Source organism: Canis aureus, chromosome 3 (assembly GCF_053574225.1).
Source record: "Canis aureus isolate CA01 chromosome 3, VMU_Caureus_v.1.0, whole genome shotgun sequence".
Classification (NCBI taxonomy): domain Eukaryota; kingdom Metazoa; phylum Chordata; class Mammalia; order Carnivora; family Canidae; genus Canis; species Canis aureus.
The window spans coordinates 37,680,457-37,686,456 of record NC_135613.1 but is presented as its reverse complement, the minus strand read 5'-3'; the positions used below and the strand labels follow the sequence as shown (position 1 = coordinate 37,686,456).

The following is a 6,000-nucleotide window of genomic DNA, read 5'->3' as shown; positions in this document are numbered from 1 at the left end:
CCCTACTTGGTATCCTATATGATGAGACAAGGTACTAATCTCATATTGGGAAAGCACAGCAATGTCAAATTGCTAAAAAATTTCTGACACTCACCCTTGATTTTTATACTTAACTCATTGAAACCAGAAACAAACCACTTATAGTCCAGCCCTGGTCTCTGATCACCTTGAGAATAGCACTCTTTAGAGTATGGGCTTGGACTCACAGTTAGGTTAGAGTCCTACTAACTAGGTGTATGTGATTTGGGAAAAGTTACTTAACTTCTCTCAACCTGCAAAGTTTTCTCACCTATAAAATGAGGAAAAGAGCAATACCTGTCTAATGGGGTTGTAATGAGGATCCAATGCAATCAATCATTCATTAAGTATTCATTGAGTTTCTATTATGACAAAACTCCCTTTAGCACTGGAGAAAAAGTAGTGAACAAACCAAACAAAACCCCTGTTGTCATGGAGCTTAGATTGTGGTGAGATAATCTACACGGAGAAAGTAGCCTAGTGCCTAGTAGTTACCAGCCATGTGTCATTTGACAGGTCACTTTACCAAGACCAAGTCTACTAAAAATAGAGCAAAAATAACACAGACCTCATATGATTGTTTTGAAGATCCAGTGAGATCAGAGAGGTGGTCACTTGCTGTGATAGTAAGTACAACTCAAAGTTAAGTGCAAAATATTATGTTTCTGGATCTTGAGGCTCAAAGTTGTGCACTATCCCAGCAGTTGGGAAATTCAAGGTAGTAGGGAGCTTTTACATGACCAAAGGGGGCCACAAAAGTTGAAAGCCTCAGGAACCAGATGAGAAGCCAATGGCATGGCCAACTGAACAAAAGGAAGAACACACATCAAAAGGACTAAAACTGTCAAGGCCAAAGCATAGAACCAGAATTTTGGAATCAGGCAGATAACCAGAACAGAATAAACAGCTTACAGCTTTCTATAAGTGTTTATTTGGACATGTTGAATGGGCATGAAGCCAAGCTTAAAGGGATGAGTTAGAACCAACACCACATCCGAGAGATATTACCAAGAATATAACTAGAGGGCTCAGTCTATAGTCAGGTTCATGGAGTGGGATTAAAGCTTCAACTGGCTGGAGGGTATTATGCTGAGTGAAGTAAGTGAGTCGGAGAAGGACAAACATTATATGTTCTCATTCATTAGGGGAATATAAATAATAGTGGAAGGGAATATAAGGGAAGGGAGAAGAAATGTGTGGGAAATATCAGAAAGGGAGACAGAACGTAAAGACTGCTAACTCTGGGAAATGAACTAGGGGTGGTAGAAGGGGAGGAGGGCAGGGGGTGGGAGTGAATGGGTGACGGGCACTGGGGGTTATTCTGTATGTTGGTAAATTGAACACCAATAAAAAATAAATAAAATAAAAAAATAAAGCTGCAACTGGAAGATAAAACCAACAGTCCATGAACAATGAAAACTTAAGAAAGGAGCATGAAGCAAAGAACAAATTACACTTTGAGGCTAAAATTTATGCTAGGTGACTTCCATAAGCCCTTTCAGATCTACTCTCTACCATTCTTCATCCTGTTCTGTGCCCCAGGAAGCAGACTGACATTGAGAGTCAACAGATCTCTTATCATTTGGTTTCTCAATGAGTTCTGCTGATGGGGAAGACAGACAAGGTACTAAAGGGAGGCTGGGAGGGAGGGATGGGAGGTCAAGGGATTTGTTCCTCAGGTTTCTCTCTTTAGACCATTGTAGGATGTTTCCATCCCTCAATCACGTCTTTATACCTGTTTTGCTCTCTGGGTTCTGTTAACCACTCCTTCCCTTTACCCCTTCAGACCTAGAGACCTCAGGAAGTCCCATCTCTTACTTGCCCCAGGGTGCCACAGTATTCCCCTGTAGCTTCCCTACACCCTCCCAACAACTTTGTAAATAATCTTATTATCCTAATCAAGTGTACCATCTGTTTTCTTTTTCTTTTTCTTTTTTAAATTTATTATTATTTTTTATTATAAATTTATTTTTTATTGGTGTTCAATTTGCCAACATATAGCATAACACCCAGTGCTCATCCCATCAAGTGCCCACCTCAGTGCCTGTCACCCAGTCACCCCCACTCCCCGCCCACCTCCCCTTCCACCACCCCTAGTTCCTTCCCCAGAGTTAGGAGTCTTTCATGTACTGTCTCCCTTTCTGATATTTCCCACTCATTTCTCTCTTTTCCCCTTTATTACCTTTCACTATTTTTTTATATTCCCCAAATGAATGAGACTATATAATGTTTGTCCTTCTCCGATTGACTTATTTCACTCAGCATAATACCCTCCAGTTCCATCCACATCGAAGCAAATGGTGGGTATTTGTCGTTTCTAATGGCTGAGTAATATTCCATTGTATACATAGACCACATCTTCTTTATCCATTCATCTTTCGATGGACACTGAGGCTCCTTCCACACTTTGGCTATTGTGGACATTGCTGCTATAAACATCGGGGTGCAGGTGTCCTGGCATTTCATTTCATCTGTATCTTTGGGGTAAATCCCCAGCAGTGCAATTGCTGGGTCGTAGGGCAGAACTATTTTTAACTCTTTGAGGAATTTCCACACAGTTTTCCAGAGTGGCTGCACCAGTTCACATTCCCAGCAACAGTGCAAGAGGGTTCCCCTTTCTCCACATCCTCTCCAACATTTGTGGTTTCCTGCTTTGTTAATTTTCCCCATTCTCACTGGTGTGAGGTGGTATCTCATTGTGGTTTTGATTTGTATTTCCCTGATGGCCAGTGATGCGGAGCATTTTCTCATGTGCTTGTTGGCCATGTCTATGTCTTCCTCTGTGAGATTTCTCTTCATGTCTTTTGCCCATTTCATGATTGGATTGTTTGTTTCTTTGCTGTTGAGTTTAATAAGTTCTTTATAGATCTTGGAAACTAGCCCTTTATCTGATACGTCATTTACAAATATCTTCTCCCATTCTATAGGTTGTCTTTTAGTTTTGTTGACTGTATCCTTTGCTGTGCAAAGGATATCTTGATGAAGTCCCAATAGTTCATTTTTGCTTTTGTTTCTCTTACCTTCATGGATGAATCTTGCAAGAAGTTACTGTGGCCAAGTTCAAAAAGGGTGTTGCCTGTGTTCTCCTCTAGGATTTTGATGGAATCTTGTCTCACATTAAGATCTTTCATCCATTTTTAGTTTATCTTTGTGTATGGTGCAAGAGAGTGGTCTAGTTTCCTTCTTCTGCATGTGGAAGTCCAATTTTCCCAGCACCATTTATTGAAGAGACTGTCTTTTTTTCCAGTGGATAGTCTTTCCTGCTTTGTCGAATATTACTTAACCATAAAGTTGAGGGTCCAGTTCTGGACTCTGGATTCTATTCTGTTCCATTGATCTATGTGTCTGTTTTTGTGCCAGTACCACACTGTCTTGATGACCACAGCTTTGTAGTACAACCTGAAATCTGGCATTGTGATGCCCCCAGCTATGGTTTTCTTTTTTAAAATTCCCCTGACTATTCGGGGTCTTTTCTGATTCCACACAAATCTTAAAATAATTTGTTCTAACTCTCTGAAGAACGTCCATGGTATTTTGATAGGGATTGCATTAAATGTGTAAATTGCCCTGGGTAACATGGACATTTTCACAATATTAATTCTTCCAATCCATGAGCATGGAATATTTTTCCATCTCTTTGTGTCTTCCTCAATTTCTTTCAGAAGTGTTCTGTAGTTTTTAGGGTATAGATCCTTTACCTCTTTGGTTAGGTTTATTCCTAGGTATCTTATGCTTTTGGGTTCAATTGTAAATGGGATTGACTCCTTAATTTCTCTTTCTTTAGTCTCACTGTTAGTGTATAGAAATGCCACTGACTTCTGGGCATTGATTTTGTATCCTGCCACACTGCCAAATTGCTGTATGAGTTCTAACAATCTTGGGGTGGAGTCTTTTGGGTTTTCTATGTAGAGTATCATGTCATCAGTGAAGAGGGAGAGTTTGACTTCTTTGCCAATTTGAATGCCTTTTATTTCTTTTTGTTGTCTGATTGCTGAGGCTATTCAACTATGTTGAATAGCAGTGGTGAGAGTAGACATCCCTGTCTTGTTTCTGATCTTAGGGGAAAGGCTCCCAGTGCTTCCCCATTGAGAATGATATTTGCTGTGGGCTTTTCGTAGATGGCTTTTAAGAGGCTTAGGAATGTTCCCTCTATCCCTAAACTCTGAAGAGTTTTGATCAGGAATGGATGCTGTATTTTGTCAAATGCTTTCTCTGCATCTATTGAGAGGATCATATTGTTCTTGTTTTTTCTCTTGCTGATATGATGAATCACACTGATCGTTTTACAAGTGTTGAATCAGCCTTGCATCCTGGGGATAAATCCTACTTGGTCATGGTGAATAATCTTCTTAATGTATTGTTGTATCCTATTGGCTAGTATCTTGGTGAGAATTTTTGCATCCATGTTCATCAGGGATATTGGTCTATAATTCCTTTTTGGTGGGGTCTTTGTCTGGTTTTGGAATTAAGGTGATGCTGGCCTCATAGAACGAGTTTGGAAGTACTCCATCTCTTTCTATCTTTCCAAACAGCTTTAGTAGAATAAGTATGGTTTCTTCTTTAAACGTTTGATAGAATTCCCCAGGGAAGCCATCTGACCCTAGACTTTTGTGTCTTGGGAGGTTTTTGATGACTGCTTCAATTTCCTCCTGGTTATTGGCCTGTTCAGGTTTTTTATTTCTTCCAGTTTCAGTTTTGGTAGTTTGTGGCTTTCCAGTAATGCGTCCATTTCTTCTAGATTGCCTAATTTATTGGCGTATAGCTGTTCATAATATGTTTTTAAAATCGTTTGTATTTCCTTGGTGTTGATAGTGATCTCTCCTTTCTCATTCATGATTTTATTAATTTGAGTCTTCTCACTCTTCTTTTTAATAAGGCTGGCTAATGGTTTATCTATCTTATTAATTCTTTCAAAGAACCAACTCCTGGTTTTGTTGATCTGTTCCACAGTTCTTCTGGTCTCGATTTCGTTGAGTTCTGCTCGAATCTTTATTAACTCTCTTCTTCTCCTGGGTGTAGGATCTATTTGCTGTTTTTTTCTCTAGCTCCTTTAGGTGTAAGGTTAGCTTTTGTATTTGAGTTCTTTCCAGTTTTTGGAGGGATGCTTTATTGCAATGTATTTCCCCCTCAGGACTGCTTTTGCTGTATCCCAAAGATTTTGAATGGCTGTATCTTCATTCTCATTAGTTTCCATGAATCTTTTTAATTCTTCCTTAATTTCCTGGTTGACCCTTTCATCTTTTAGCAGGATGGTCCTTAACCTCCACGTGTTTGAAATCCTTCCAAACTTCTTCTTGTAATTTAGTTCTAATTTCAAGGCATTATGATCTGAGAATATGCAGGGGACGATCCCAATCTTTTGGTATCGGTTCAGACCTGATTTGTGACCCAATATGTGGTCTATTCTGGAGAAAGTTCCATGTGCACTTGAGAAGAATGTGTATTCAGTTGCGTTTGGATGTGTACCATCTGTTTTCTTCTGGGATCCTGACTAGAAGCTCCAGGACTTAAGTCCAAAACTCTGTCTTATTGGGTTCAGTTTGGTTAAACAGGGTGGGTCAGCCTAATTTAGAGAGACAGTATTGGGCAGAATCACAGTACAGGGTAAAGCAGACTAGAGTCAGGATTTGTAAGTAGACATGCTAGGGTCTTGGGTGTTAACAAGAATAGATCCCATGGGTTGGGAAATGGACAATATTTAACATAGCACTTACTGTATACCAGGCACTCCTCTAAGTGCAGTATATTTGTGAACTCCTTTAATCCCCATAGCAATGCTATTGAGTTGGTAGTGCTGTTGCCATCATTTTACAAAGTGAGGGCAAAAAGGTCAAGTAACTTGCCTGAGATCACACAACTAGTAAGTAGTTTTAGCTGGGATCTAACTGCAGATAGTGCCATTCCAGAGTCAATGGTCCTAATTGTGAATCCTCCATTGCATAAATATTCATTATGCAGTTCCAAGTACTGGGCCTATCCCTT

At 39.8% G+C, this 6,000-nt stretch overlaps 1 protein-coding gene across 2 annotated transcripts in view; it reads left to right on the top strand.

The window, feature by feature from the left end:
• The first annotated feature begins 627 nt into the window (after positions 1 to 627).
• DAB1 (DAB adaptor protein 1) overlaps positions 628 to 6,000 on the top strand; it is a 1,166,965-nt gene continuing 1,161,592 nt past the window's right edge. For both annotated transcript variants that reach the window (XM_077891933.1, XM_077891931.1), the window contains exon 1: positions 628 to 644. The gene's annotated coding sequence lies outside the window, so the exon portion shown is untranslated. The remainder of the gene's footprint in view (positions 645 to 6,000) is intronic.